This window comes from Nicotiana attenuata, unplaced genomic scaffold (assembly GCF_001879085.1).
Source record: "Nicotiana attenuata strain UT unplaced genomic scaffold, NIATTr2, whole genome shotgun sequence".
Classification (NCBI taxonomy): Eukaryota; Viridiplantae; Streptophyta; class Magnoliopsida; order Solanales; family Solanaceae; genus Nicotiana; species Nicotiana attenuata.
This window is the reverse complement of record NW_017670467.1, coordinates 589,191-605,566: the sequence shown is the minus strand read 5'-3', so window position 1 is coordinate 605,566 and position 16,376 is coordinate 589,191. Positions and strand designations below refer to the sequence as shown.

General features: G+C 39.2%; 1 long non-coding RNA gene across 2 annotated transcripts; it reads left to right on the top strand.

Annotated features, from left to right (window-relative positions):
* The first annotated feature begins 161 nt into the window (after positions 1 to 161).
* LOC109239842 lies at positions 162 to 1,009 on the top strand. 2 transcript variants are annotated; one of them, XR_002069971.1, is made up of 2 exons: positions 162 to 372; positions 574 to 1,009. It is a non-coding gene; the product is annotated as an uncharacterized LOC109239842 (long non-coding RNA). The 2 variants fall into 2 exon arrangements; XR_002069970.1 differs by having other exon boundaries at positions 162 to 396.
* The last annotated feature ends 15,367 nt before the right edge of the window (positions 1,010 to 16,376 follow it).

Here is a 16,376-nt window from a genome sequence, read left to right as displayed (position 1 = left end):
TTTCAAAGGCAGGCTAAAAGCAGAGGTAATGAAGATGGTGGTAACTCAAAAGCAAAAGGCAGAGCAGTCACCCCTCACCACCACCCCTCCCCCACATCATGTCACCTTTTATTCTACCAAGTCCACATAGGATGCTGACTTGGCACCTGTACAGCTTTGAGATACAGAAACTTCTGCTACTTTTGGGTTGGCTATTTGTACAAATACATTGCTTAAATTTACAGGCAAAATCATTTTCAAATACCTTAATAAAATAGATCATAGTTTTTATTTAAAGATTTTATTCTCTATCTATAACTTGTGCTATGCACTGAAAAGCCAGGGTGTTTGTCATGATGCTGTGCATTACCAAAGAGTTGTGGGTTGGACCAGGTCTGATTAATGTATAGTTAATATGTGAGTGAAGGTGGTGTCTTTTTGCATAATTGTTGGCTTTACTTTCTCTTAAATCAATGGGGGTTAAAGATGATTAGATCTAAATTCGCTACAGAAAAATGCCCCACTTACTGCCTTTGCTACCCCCATCTTAACTGAGCTACTTTCACCTGTTCTCTTCTCTTTTTTTTTTTTCAGGCTGGGGTTTCTATCAAATTCAGCACCAGGATGCAGGCAGGTATTACTATGTTAAAAGACTTTTAAGATTCTCCCAGTATTCTTGATAATATTTTAAGAATTTATGTTGTGCTCACCATACTCTGATTTTCTTCTCCCATTTTGATCTACTATTGATTTCAAGATTTTCCAAAAGTTTCAGCTTTACATCACTGGCTTCCAGAATTTTTGCAGTGATTTTGGCTTTTAGAATAGGAAAGGAGTTGAAATGGGGAATTCTTGAAATGCCAGTCATGGGTCATACTGAAAGGCAAAAAGGACCAGCATGGGGATTGTAGTTGTAGAAAGAGATGTACAGAAGTTAGAAAAATAGCTAGCTGCCAGTGGAACACCTGGAAACTAACTGGATTTAACTTACATAATTTGACATTCTAAAATTTTTTAACATGTTGCAACACTTATCTTGCTTTAGGCTACTAATTTCACTTGTTATGAATAATTACTCGTAGTTATCTTTTTTACATGACCTGACGACAATGTAAAAGAAAAACTCAAACGGTTGGGGGTCCCTTACATTTTGCCTTGTTCAAGTTGCTCACAATCCCACCAATCTTTTGGACTGACTAGTCATATGGGGGAGGCTAAAGATTATGAATGGGAAATCTATTTCCTTTCATTTAGGGCGGTGGGGATGGAGATTTGTGAGCCCTTTTGGAGTTGAAACTTTTCTGAAGTGTCCAATTCATGGGAATAAAAGGTTGGCATGGTGGGTCCCCTTCTTAGCCTTTCCAGCCAAGCTTTCTTCCTTCTCTCTTTCTTTATTAGTGGTGAAAGTGCAACATTTTGTTAAAGAATTGAAATTAGTACTTTTCTTATTCATAAACTATTTTTTTTCGTGTGTATAAAATTGACTAATAATGACTATTAAAGTAGATTAATAGGGTGTGATCTGGATTTTAAAATAGTGGGAAAACTAGAATGCTTATGGAATCTTTGCCGCCCTGTGGACGGTTCTTAATTCGTAGGCTTTTCAGTTTTCTCTTCTTTGTTATGATTATTGGCAGTTGGCACAAGTTTTACTCCCACCCCTCCATCCCATATCTTTTTACACAATTTTTTTTCCACACAACTAATAAAAATAGAAAGTTCAGTAAATAATTATTAAGAAAAGTTTAAAATTTTTGTGTGTTGTACTATATAGCTTATATGATAATAGGCTTTGGAATAAAATTAGTTCCAAAGTTGATATATTTAAGACATCTATGGTAATAATAATTTCTAAGTAAGAGTGCAAAATCATGTGGGAGTGTGGGGCACCGATATTTTTTTTGTGTGTGTGTAGTGTCGGCACTGATATTTCTTTTAATAGAATTTTTGAAAGCAACATCTGTGTAATATCTTGACAGACGGGATTTAAATAGAGAAAATTACACTTTATACCTATTAAGCCCAAATTATTTACTTTTTAATATATAGGTCCAAATTATTTACTTTTTGGATTAGTTACCTCCTATAGCAAAGGTTGATACCTTATTTATTTTAAATAAATACCCTTTTAAAAAATTATATTCCATAGTTACCTTTTGAATTTTTGTAGCCCAATATCTATTTATGGTCACATCCTACCCTAAAGCCATAAAATAAGCTTTGTATTATTTTTCTCTCTCCACTCAAATTTCTCCTATCCCCTTAAATTTCTCATACCTATCCCATATCTATTCTCCTTCTCTCTCGGATCATTAGTGACATAGTTATCAATAACCTCCAAATTAGCCTGTATCGACCATGGCTGTTGTCACGGGGGCGTTTTTGGTCAGACCAAAGTCACACCCGCGCGACAGTCAAGTTCTGCACTTGACTCAGCCTTCCTTAGCCCTTAGCCAAAACTCAGCAAGTTTGGCCTTAATAAAATTTTAGGCAGCAAATCGTAAAATCAGTAAGAACACAAAGCCAATACGGGAAAATTCCCAACCTTTGTATTAATTTCGAAAATATACAAAGGAACCCTTACTTCGCTATGAACACAAGTCGTTCACAGCCCACTTTTGACAAAGAACACAAGTCGTTCTTGGCCAACACTAAGACCTGCCCAAGCCTAGTCTTAGTCCCCTTTGAAACACTTTGAAACCCTCACGTTTCACTCTTGTTTCCCACTTATAATTTCATACGAAATTACCCACATAAATCTGACTAAGTCCAAAGGCCCTATTTATAGAATATAGGCAGCCCTTAGACTTGACAGCACAAGGACACTTGTCGTCTACAGCTTTTGCCACTTGTCGGGATAAGTCTAAATCTGATCCTAACATGTAGTTGACATCCCCAACTACTTAGGACATGATATACACGAAATGGATAGTGGATACAAGCATAATCAGTCATGGGACAAAGAGGTTATGACAAGGTAACCGCCAAAACTGTTTTTCATGTGCATTGCATGTGCCATCTTCACTTGGCCAGCTGAATCACGCCCAAGGCTTGCTTTGTGCCAAGCCTTAGCTCAATTTGACATTGCTCCGCGCCAATGCCTTGCCCGCAACCTGCTGCCATGATTTTGTCGCACACGCCCGGCGTCGCGCGCACCGCCCTGGTCTAGTTTCTGCCTTGTCCATGTCAACCTTCATTTCCCTCGTGCCATTGCTTGTATTTTCCTTCACATAGCCCTGCCTTAGCTATTGAAAGCCATTGCCATCATCCCGCATTTCCGCCTTGCCTTAGCTTAGCCCGCACTTAGCTGCCACAACCCAAAGTGTTGTGCCACTGATTTTGGCGCGCATGCCGTGCCATGCCGCCCAATCTTTGCCCACGCAGCCTTGTCAAGCCTTTGCCAAGCGCGCCTTGCCTGTCCCAAGGCCTTGGCCAATACTTGCCCACAACAACCCTCAATGACAATGTCTTGTCCGTCGCCCGCATTTTCGTTTGCCCGCACATAGGCTAATGATAAGGCCATCACGCCCAAATCCTTGCCACAACCGTGCCACGCCCGATGACAAAGCGTTAGGGTCTAGCAAACCACCCACACCCTTTGAAATCGACGTCCTCGTCGAGCCAACTCAATTAATCAACCCCAAGGGGTTGTTGACATACAACGCCCCGGGTGCTCCATTCACATCTACCACTATAGCATTTGCCTCCGCCACTTGTTCCTGTTTTTCCGCAGCTAGCATTGCATTCACCCTAGCCTGCACCGGACAGTCCTTCTTTGTCCACCACAAGTAAAGCAGCCTTTGAACTTGCCGCTCCTTTCCTTGCCATTGTGAATTTCCTGTCTCACTTTCTTGACAAGTCCCTCATCTTCGGTAGCTTGGCCCTTCCCGCTTTTCTTCCATTCCCTTGCCTTGTCTTTCCTTACGTCGGATTTTGAATGCGAAGTTTCAGCAGGGTCATCACCTATGTTTAGGTCCGCCAACGCATCTGCCGCTGCAATGGCAGTAGAGAGGCTTTGAACATTCTGCCTTCTCAACTCCAATCGCGCCCAGCCCTTCAATCCACTCATAAAGTAATGCAGCTTGTCTTCCTCTGCCATATTACTTACATTCAGCATCAAGGACGAAAATTCCTTGACATACTCCCTCACCGTGGCACTTTGTTTCAAGCGACGCAGTCCATCTCGTGTAACCCACGGCGAGTTAGTTGGAAGGAATTGGGATTTTAATTCCTTCATCAGCATCTCCCAAGTCTCAATCTTGGGCAGTCCAGCACTTTCCCCATCCGCAACTCGTGTACGCCACCACACTTTGCATCATCAGTCAAGTACATTGGTGTGATCACCACCTTTTCATCATCCGGCACACGAGCAACTTGGAAATACTGCTCCATATCCCACAAGAAATTTTCCAATTCTTTGGCACTTCTAGCACCACCATAAGCCTTTGGCTCCGGAATCCTCAACTTAGTGCGTTCATCACTTCTAGGGGCAGAATTTTGCAATGCCCTTCGAAGTTCAGCAACCTCCTCGCGTAGTTCTTTCTTCTCTTGGCGTACCAAGGCCATTTCTGCTAGCGTAGTTTCATGCCTCGCCGCAAAATCTGCCTCCAAATTCTAGCAAGAACAGAAGAATCGCCACCTATTTCATGAGCCTGCCCAACCAGTGCTTCCAACTGCTCAACCCTTTGACGCAGTTCAGCATTTGTGCCACCAGCCATGTTCTCAAATAGCACCACGAAATCTGCCACCGGTCATCTTGCCATTGCCACGCACCTGCTCCGCTCTGATACCAGTTGTCACGGGGGCATTTTTGGTCAGTCCAAAGTCACACCCGCGCGGCAGTCAAGTTCCGCACTTGACTCAGCCTTCCTTAGCACTTAGCCAAATTTCAGCAAGTTTGGCCTTAATAAAATTTTAGGCAGCAAATTGTAAAATCAGTAAGAACACAAAGCCAATACGGAAAAATTCCCAACCCTTGTATTAATTTCGAAAATATACAAAGGAACCCTCACTTCGCTATGAACACAAGTCGTTCACAGCCCGCTTTTGACAAAGAACACAAGTCGTTCTTGGCCAATACTAAGACCTGCCCAAGCCTAGCCTTAGTCCCCTTTGAAACACTTTGAAACCCTCACGTTTCACTCTTGTTTCTCACTTATAATTTCACACGAAATTACCCACATATATCTGACTAAGTCCAAAGGCCCTATTTATAGAATATAGGCAGCCCTTAGACTTGACAACACAATGACACTTGTCGTCTACAGCTTTTGCCACTTGTCGGGCTAAGTCTAAATCTGATTCTAACATGTAGTTGACATCCCCAACTACTTAGGACATGATATACACGAAATGGATAATGGATACAAGCATAATCAGTCATGGGACAAAGAGATTATGACAAGGTAACCGCCAAAACTGCTTTTCATGTGCATTGCATGTGCCATCTTCACTTGGCCAGCTGAATCACGCCCAAGGATTGCTTTGTGCCAAGCCTTAGCTCAATTTGACATTGCTCCGCGCCAATGTCTTGCCCGCAACCTGCTGCCATGATTTTGCCGCACACGCCCGACGCCGCTGCCGCCCGCGCACTGCCTTGGCCTAGTTTCTACCTTGTCCATGTCAACCTTCATTTCCCTCGTGCCATTGCTTGTATTTTCCTTCACATAGCCTTGCCTTAGCTATTGAAAGCCTTTGCCATCATCCCGCATTTCCGTTTTGCCTTAGCTTAGCCCGCACTTAGCTGCCACAACCCAAAGTGTCATGCCACTGATTTTGGCGCGCATGCCGTGCCATGCCGCCCTAATATTGCCCACGCAGCTTTGTCAAGCCTTTGCCAAGCACGCCTTGCCTGTCCCAAGGCCTCGGCCAATACTTGCCCACAACAGCCCTCAATGACAATGTCTTGTCCGTCGCCCGCATGATCGTTTTGCCCGCACATAGGCCAATGACAAGGCCATCACGCCCAAATCCTTGCCACAACCGTGCCACGCCCGATGACAAAGAGTCAGGTCCTAACAGTTGTCTACTACAACTGACGGTAATAAGACCATATCCACTGAATAATGTGGCAGAGGAGGTTGAAAAGCAGAGGTATGATTCCAATATTGTTGAGCAAAAACTTCATCAATTACTGTTGGGTAAGAAACAACTCCGAAAGACGGCGAGGACGATGTGGTGGATAAGAAGAAAGTGAAAATTGAGGTTCCTATTCCGAGGGAATTGTTATTTCCATCCGCTGAGACGATATTAGGGTTGTTCTTGAATAAAGACGACGGAGTTTAGGGATGAGCAACTTGAATTTTTCTGTTAATATATTTCAATGTATTTTAATGTATCTCGCTGTATTTCCATGTATTTCATTGTATTCATTATCTTTTTTGTATTCCATGTATTTCATTTTATTCACTGTCTCGTTGTATTCCATGAATGTATTCATATATTTTTTTTGATTAATATAATTTATGTATTCAGATGTATATATGTATTCAAATTGCTTTGTTTTTGTTGTATTTATCGGCTGGGAAAAATATTCAGCATATTTTCTCTGAAGATTGCTATGTTTTTGGGGTGTTTTTCGGTTGAGAATATTTTTCACAACTGGAAATACAAATTTTATGTGTTATAATTGAGTTTGTTGAGTTATATTAGGAGTCTATTATGTTAATTGATTCACTTTCCGTTTAAAAATAGCTGAATAGACCATGAATTGCGCTATTTACGTTACTGTATTCACAAATACATATCGTAAATATAGTCGAATACAAAAATCTGTCTAGCTGTAATCCCCTGTTTCATGCCTAGAAATGCTACTGTATTCATGAATACAATAGCTTAAATACATCGAATACACCCTAAAAATCCTGAAAACATAGCTATAGAAAGTAATATAGTAAATGATAGCTACAACTAGCTAATAACCACTAAAACATAGTGATTTTTGAAAACTTCTCTTACTTTTTCTACCCATGCGGCCCACCCATTAGCGGATTTCCATAGCCAGCCCAAGCTATTTCACCCAGCAGCCCACGCAATTAGCGGATTTCCATACCCACCGTCATTTAATGCCTTATTTAATTTATCTTCACCCTTTAACGCTACAGAGTTAGTTTCAAAATCTCCATAGCCAAACCATGAGAAACCATATTTCACCCAGGATTTAGTGATTCGACTTTTGAATTTTTTCTTCAGATTTCGTTCAATCTCTTCGTCTAATAGTAATTTCTGGGCAAAATTTTTGGATGTGAAAGTACATTTTAGTGAAAGTGGGTTTTTAAAATCATAGAATTTTTGTATTTTTCTTTGTACTTTTGTGAATCAATGTCTGTGGATTGTTGTTTTCACTATGGGTCGGAAGCATTATGCGAGTAGATGGTGGCGCCGTGCACAACATCATTCTTCAACCCAAGTAGCTGCTAAATCCGTTGCCTCAGTCATGTTCGGTCCTAGTTTTTCATTATTTTTTGATTCCCCGTCTATGTTTAGTCCTAACCCTAGCAGTAGTCTTGTTGAAAAACACAACTGAAAATATAGAATTAGAGGATGGAAAAAGCAACAATATTGATGCTTCATCAGTCGATGGCGTCCCTACCAGTCATTACCCGAAACAAATTCCGAACCAGTCATAGCAGGTGCGGTGAATGATAAGGGAAAAGCTAAAGTTGTTGAGGATTCTGAGTTAGGGGGAAGCCGACGTGAATCCGTGCCTGACACAGAGACTCAACCAGTCGATGTTGATTGTAGCGATGGTTCTCAAGTAAAGAAGAAAAAAATTAGTGTCGCACCCAAGAAGGTAATTTTCTTAAAATTAGGATCGGTGATTTTGAACATATAGTACATTGTTATTTTTTGATTTCCTGGTATGCTTTTGTATTATATTATAGTTATAGTCAGTTGTGGGAACCGGAAACGACCCCGTACAATTGTATACCCTGTTGGTAGCTATATATTAAATTGGTATCATATGTTTGTTGGAACCTCATTTGCGGGAACGATCCCATACAACTATAGCTATATACTATATTGTTATCATACCTTTTTGGCTGTATTAACTTCCTTTAATTGGTACACTATCTGATTTTTCTTTAATAATAGTAGTATAATTCTATATCTTAAAATACTTTATTATATTAATATGTGGTACACTATTTTTTGATTTTTCTCTTTATGCATGTGTTTTATGTAATAATAGAATAGTCATATATAGTTGACGGGAATTAACTAGTAGAGCTGTATAACCTGTTGGTATATTATATGCCATATTGGTATCATATGGTAGTTGTAATATTTTTTGGTTGTTTTAGCTGCATTTTTAAGTGAATTTTATTTTTAAAATTATTCATATGATCATGTTTTGCATTATTGAGATTCCCTTGTGCCTATGGACATAGAGTATGTGTGTTATGTAATAATTTTTATAGTTATAGGTAATTGTTGGAACAACCCCGTACAACTATATACACTGTTAGTATAACTATATACTATATTGGTATCATATGCTTTTGGATCCTTTTTTAGCTGTGTTGGCTGCATTAATTGGTACACTATTTATTTTTCCTTTAATAATAGTAGTATCGTACAATATCTTGAAAATACCTTATAGCTGCATACCTTTTTAATTTTTCTCTTTATGCCTATCTGTTATGTAATAGTAGTATCGTCATTTATAGTTGCCGGGAATTAGTCAGTAGAACTGTATACCCTGCTGGTATAGTTATATGCCATGTTGATATCATATGGTAGTTGTAACATTTTTGGTTGTTTTAGTTGCATTTTTAAGTGAATTCTATTTCTGACATATGAACATGTTTTGCAGTGTTGGGAATTCCTTGTGCCTATGGACATAGCTTATAAACCAAAGGTAGATTGGGATACCAACTGCAATGTCATTTGTCTGTTGAAAGAGAATTTAACAAAGACGCAACTTCGGATGTTTAAGAAAACATGCTTTGGATATTTTTTGGATCTGCCACCAGTTATTGTGCAGATTTGTGTTATGCACCATGTACTTATTAGAGAAGTACATCATGAGGTGAAAAATGAGATGCATTTTGTAGTTAGTGATTCTAGGTTGCGCTTTGGTTTAGGTGAATTTGCACTCGTTACTGGGCTGAAATGTAAGGGTGATACAAGTACAGAGAGCGTACCAGAGAATAGGTTGATTTCAAAATATTTTGGGACGGAATCTGTGACATTAACCCAACTAGTAAACTGCTTTATGAAGAAGAAATGGGAGACAAATGATGATGCGTTGAAGATAGTAGTTCTTTATTTTGTGAACAACTTCTTACTTTCTCTGCTTAAAACAAAGGTTGTTTCATGGTCTTACATTTACTTGGTTGAGTGCGGTAATTTTAATAATTATCCCTGGGGTATAGATGTTTATAACGCTACAATCTGCTTATGTTTCAACAAGTTTCAAGATAAACCTTCTTTTTATAGACTCGACGGCTTTCCGTTGGCTTTACAGGTTTGGTTGTATGAATGCTGCCCAAGTTTGGATGGTTGATCACGCCCAACTATGCCTCCTAAGAGGTCTAGCGGTCGTTCAAATATAATCCGATTTACAAGTTCTGAGTCGAATCCCACAGGAAATTAACCTACTAATTACAACCACTAGTTTCGCACGAATTCAAGTAATCAACCTTCAGAAATAGTAAATAACGATTTGAATGTTTACTAACTAAATCAAAGTAATTAAAATGCAGTAATTTATAACTATGCCACGATAAGTTAGAGGTTTACTGAAACAAATATCAGTTAGCATGACCTGTTAGCCATTCTGGTTCAATTATGATGCGAAAAATTGACTGAGAATTCATAGTGGCATATATCGAAGAATTAGGAGATTCTTCGAGAATTCTCTTGTGTTGTTTATTCCCATGATATACCAGCTAAGGTTGGGATTAAATTCCTTGATTTCTGAAACGAATAAAAGGTTATATATATATATATGTGTGTGTGTGTGTGTGTGTGTGTGTGTGTGTGTGTGTGTGTGTGTGTGTGTGTGTGTGTGTGTGTGAGGGGGGAGGGGAAGGGGGGTCAGTAACCTGGTATGTGGACCGTTTACGATTATATAATTTTAATAGATATATTTATGATATGGTCACACGTACATATATAATTAACTTACAATTTGGCTTTTGCAAGGTTGCTCGCTCAAATTATTAGAGCATAGTTCCATAGGGTAAAATTATGATGGTTTATCTTGATGATGTTGGTTGGTTTAGCAAAAGTTATATACCTCCGATTATAGCTAAATCAATACACCCAAAAATTTGGTATGTGATGATATTTAATATGTAGCAGTGTTTGTACGCATCAAAATAACAAATTATTCTTCTGGTCATGCCTTTTCCTCTTTACCTTCTATATTTCTATATGCAATGATGGAGATGGAGTATTGGGATTAGCAGAATTCTAAAACTACGGAACCAGCTGGTTTCACACCGGAAGAACAAGATCCGGAGCAACGACCCCAACAGTTTGGAACCAGATCTTTACTTAAGTTATTTTTTGTTGCTCTCTTTTGTTCCAATGAATGTCGTATCTTGCTTCTCTTGTTCCCTATCTTTCTATCACAAATTCTCCCTATCACAATTGATTCAAGGTCAAGAAATAAATAATATCCATCTAAAGATATAGATTTAAATATAAGATATGATTTAATTGTTCCACTACAACGCACAAAGATGGGTATCTAAAGAAGGTTGAGGATATGTGTTGGTGATCCTAACGTAATGGGGAGAAAATGGTCAACGGGAATGTTATACATGAAATGAATTATCTGGATCTTCGTATAAGAAAATATTACCTTGAAGTGTAAGAAATAATTTATTTGCAAATATTGCTAGGCGCATTTGCTAACTCAAAGCTAAATAGCATATTTAAATTTACTTCTTTATGTAGATACTAGAATACGATTAATATTATATTGAAAAGGGAAATCATTGATAAAGATTTGTTTATCCTAATAAAAATATTGTCAAGATTTTGTTGTTTATGCAAATGCATGCATCTCCTGAAGTTCGTTCTTCAAATAATCTATTTTCATATAAAGGAGATGTGTTAATTTTCTTTGGAAAGAAGATTTTAATAATATTGAAGATAATGTTGCTTACTTATCTCAATTGAAAGAAAAATATATTGGAGGAGATAGAATAAATCACATATCACCAAAGTTCTTTATCAGACACAATCTTCAACAGAATGGTGAAATAGATGTTCAACAAACTCGTTTGCTTATAATTTGGTGGATCTATTCAATGAAGCATTATCAACATAAACACGTGACAAGTTGAGATACAAAATTAGAATGCATCATCTTCAATAAATAAAGTGATGTTTTCATCAGGGGGCGGCAAATACGCGTTGTATTCATTTTTTCTTTAGTCAAGGTTTTTTCCCATTGGATTTTTCTGGCAAAGTATTTAATGAGGCAGCAAACAATGCGTATTACAAGATTGTATACTCTTTTTCCTTCACTAGGATTTTTTTTCCAACAGAGTTTTTTCCTGGTAAGGTTTTAACGAGAGTGTTATGTAATAGATATTATGGTAGTGGATATCTATAACTCCTAAAGACGTTACTCCCACTACTCTTCTCTATCATGTAGTTAACCTCCGATTTACTTCTCCTCATTATGGTTGTTGTAGCAACTAAATTTCGCTCCTGAAAAATAATAATCAAGACAAGAAATATAGCGACTAATATTATATTCGATTTCAAGTGATGGGGTTACAATCTCTAAAATATCTCTAAATCTAATGAGATGTAGTCCTCTGATTATTCTCCTCACGGATGATGGTTCAAGAGCTTGAGAGCTTGATCATAAACTTGACGAATTTCAGATTTGTAGTACGTCACGAACAATTTGAAGGTCGTCATGAACCAGGATTTGGTGTTGGGTTATCACGAACAGAAGATATGAAGCCGCCCGCCTATTATTTGAGTTCGACTTTGTAATTTGGCCACAAATGATGATTGCAGATATGGATGGAGACTTTGATGCTATTCTTCAGAGCTTCTTTAGCCTTTCCTTCTGCTTACTTGATTATTTTTTTTAGCCTTCTCGTGTGACCCCTTTATATGGATGTGGGGTGGAGTAGCCTCCAAGAAAAACCTAGCGGGTCATTGGGCTTGAGGCTCATGGGCCGACCCATTTGATAGAAGACCAACTAATGGGCTAGTCAAATGATATATTGGACCTTTATTTAAATTAATTTAATTATATTTAAATAATTCACCCATTTATATTAGCCATGATATTTATTTGACTAATATATATTTAATTTATGGTAAAATTTAAATCTTTTATGGATTTAAATTTAATAAAATTTTAACCGTCTACAAATGTCCCCTACTTCAAGGCTTGTCAGGGTATAGGCAATGATGAAGTCTTGAAGACAAGACTTGAAGTATCCGTGAAATTTTGAGTCTCTAAATAGAACATTCTCAACCAAGTTTAGTAATTTGGTTAAAATATAACACCGGACACTCTGCAGCAAGGTGGATATATTCTCTAACTTTGATTTTACTTCTTCCAAAAGGAAGGAGATTTCATATCTTTCCTTATGAAGTATGGACTTGATAAAGTAATAACCAAGGTTAATCCATTCCAAGTTAGACAAAAACAAGACTGCCAAATATGGTAAGAATTTTCTTTGACGTTGAATCAAGAAAAATAGTTTTCCTTTAACTCAACCAAACTCCTGTCGTGGTTCCCTTTTGAGTAGTCGTCTCAAAAAAATTTCTTTACCATGTAAGACTTTCTAACCAACAAGGAATTACATTTCCCTTGAACGAATAATTCCTACACGTTAATGAGAGCACAACCGGCTTAACATAACTATAAATAGCAAGTGTTCCTCCAAACTTTCATCAAAATTTCATGCGCTTTACTGTTACAGTCTCCACATTAACTCAATCGAGGAGTTAACGTTTTCTCAAGCGGGGACTTAGGCTTCCATTTTTTTTTCTTGCTATTCTCTTCTTCTTGCCTTTTCTTTTGGTAAATGTTATTCACGTTTTTGCTTGGTTGCGGAAGCTGCCTGGAGCTGTCAGCTTTGTGTGTCTGTGGAAAACAATTCAGATCTCATTGTAGGAAACCCCAAATTCCAAGCTGTTTGATTCTACTGAAACTAAACTAAGAGGACTGCAGCATATCATAAATTCATAGCCGAAGTCTTTCTGGACTGGCTGGAATTATGTTCTTAAATCGACCTACACGTCTGGCCCGTTCAGTTTACAATTTTGCGCACTCTCTCCATAAAATTCATATCTCAAGATAAGAGTGTACAAATTACGAGCCGTTTGCGGCTACGGAAACTAAACTTCTGGGGCTACGACATAGGTAAAAATCATAATCAGAATGTGCTGATATCTTCCCAGATATTTTCTCGAATTTAGGCAATATATTATGACATGTTGCCCCTTTCAGTCCTGCTGGTTTTCATAGATTCTTACTTTTTCTTTTTGCAGACTCTCGGAGCAGTACATTGAACTGTGAATTCCATCAGCAAGCATGCATTTTATCGACCGCCATACACCATATGCACACCTTTAGATTATTAGTGACAAGTAGAATCCGCGCGCCCAAGTTCTCGCTTTAAAAGTTCATCCTCTGGTTATAGGTGCTTTCGCGCTCGCTAGGAAGCCGCTTGACGCCTCCATTGATCTTGCAGAATGGTCGACTAGAGAGATGTAGGATGCATTGGACAGATTTTTGGGCAAAGCAACCAACATGAAGGTCCTACTTTTGAAGTCCTCCACCCATCAGAAGGTCACGTTTACTAGTCCTCCTCATCATGATCACGATGGGCGTCTCGCCACTTGGAGTGTTCCTCCATCCGGCTTTGGTGAAGTTCGCTATACGTCCAAATATTGGGAGTAAGTAGAAAATGTTCTTTCCCGCAATAAGTTGACTCTGGATGGCATCAAGGTCTATGACGCTATCTTTGCTTCGTTATTCACGTATGACTACAATGAGAATGTCATTCGTGCCTTTTGCGAGCTTTGACGTCCATCTACAAACACAATTTCTACCTCTATTGGTGAACTCTCCATCTCTTCGTGGGACTTGCGAGCAATCAGAGGCCTTCCGGTGCATGTATCCTTCTATGACGAAGTTATCCCCTCGGCTAAGGAGTTAACACAAGCGGACGATCAAGGAAAACCTTTTCTCCCAAGAAGTTGCCTACACCCGTTCTCGGCATTCTACAAACTCATGAAGGATGATGTCCACGAGGTCTCCATTCGTTATTGGGTGGAGTTTTGGTTTCGAGGTCTGAGTAGGTATGCCAAACCTCCACAAAAGTCATCAAGGAACCGGACTACAAGGCCGAAGTTGAACCATAATCCTTCTGGAAATATTAATGCGAGCTTCCTACCACAAACCGACGAGGAGAATGCTCCCTTTATTGAGTTTGGTGTGGAGGAGTCACTTAGAGATGAGACTCATTTGGCGGCTTTCCTTGCATGTTGGCTTTGCAAATTTGTGTTCCCCAACAAGAAGATCGACTACATTTGTGCTGGTGTCTTCAAAATCGCGAGTTTGATGGCTCATGGAGAGAAGTTTTCCTTGGTGGTTCCAATCCTTGCAAGTATCTACCATGGCTTGAAGGAGGTCTCCACTTCTCAAGATTTACGCGCCTGCAAAGCACTCTTTCCTATTCATTATGTATATGGATGGATAGGAGCATATTCGACACCTACTATCGTGTTAAGCGTCCACAACGAGATCCGCAAATGTGCAAGGTTTCTGGCGAGAAGATGGCCAAGCATTTTGGCCTTAGTAATGCCCGTGAGTTGTTCCAACAAGTTAGTGCGCGACAACTTCACCATTTGGCTATGCTACAAGGGAGGAAATTGCATCTAACCAATCGTGACGAACAATCGAATTCTTGGAGTGAATTTTTTTATAAGTCTTTGCTCAAGCTTCATCACCCTTAGGCATGATGACATTCATATTGTGGAATCTTATAGCCCCCATAGGTTTTTCGTCAATTCGGCTTTTGTCAAGATGTTCTTGGCAACCTTATGACGGCTCATTGAAAATGCTAGTTGTTTGTCTTGGAGGTTCGTCAAAGGTTATTGTTCCTATGCGTCCATCAGAAGAGGGGCCTCTAATGACTCGTGAGTATGCAGATTGGTGGTCAGCTCGTCGAGTGCACTCTTCCCGACAAAGTACTCACATCATTTTGAAAGTTCCAAGGAAAGATAATATTCCTCTATCCTCCAAAGATGATTTTAACGTCACAAGAACACTCACGAAGGGTCTTCCAAGTCCATGTTAAGATCGATAGATCATTCGCCAAGCACCAAGGTCTTACCCAAGTCTACCCCTTCGACGGGCTGGGGATGCCCATGTGGACAAAGGAGCTAAACATGTTTTGTTGACTTCCAAGACAACTACTGCCACTATGGAGGTGACGAACAATCCTTGCAAAAGGAAAGCGCCTCCTAATTGACCAAACTAAGATGTTGCAAAGATAACCAACGTTGTGCCAAAAACGAGGAAAGGACTCAAGCTTCTGGTTGTCCCAATGAGATTGTGAATGTTAGTGCGACTTCCAGTTTGAACGAGAATGATGTTAGTCACTACATACACTGGAATCGTTCAAAGAAGAAGGCTATGGACACGAGCCATAGTGAGTTTGCTGACTTGGATGCTCTTAGTATCGATACTGGATTTTTCATAGAGGGTGACCCTAGCTCAACGATGTCGTTGTCTGAACTGGAGAAATGAGTAAATATTATTTTCTTCAAATTTACTCTTTTTTTTTCTTTTTTTTGAACACCAAAGTTATTATTTTTTTAACTGCAGTTGGGCGCCGATGAGTTGTATGATAATGTACTTGGTGACAACATGGTGGAAGACTGTGTTACAAGCCCAAATTCCCTCGGTGTGGCCGCAAAAAGTCCTCACACTTCATTTGATGGTGTTGAACATCATGCTGTAAACAACACTCCGTTGACAGATTTGAGTCTACCCAAAGAGTCGCACCTCATTTTTCCAGAAGATGTTATGCTTCCCAAGCCAGCCATGACGAGTAAGATGGAGGCTGCCGCAAGTCAAGAAAAACGTCAAAAGCCTTCGAGCCTACTCCATGGCCGTTGCATCTTGATGATCCAAACTTCAAACCACAAGAGACTATTTCCCGTACTAAACTTTCTTTTATTAACACGATGTGGCATACCTTGTGTGAATGGATCGAAGAGTTCTCTCTTGATTCTCTGGATAGCTTCACAAAGTTAGAGGAAAGTATCACTTTGACTCTTGAGGAAATTAAGAAAGAAAATATTATTGATACTTCTACTTTAGAGGTTCTTGTTGAGGCTTTCTTCAAGACGTACGCAGATTACGATGCTTTAAGATCGTCCAAGATGACTAAAGAATT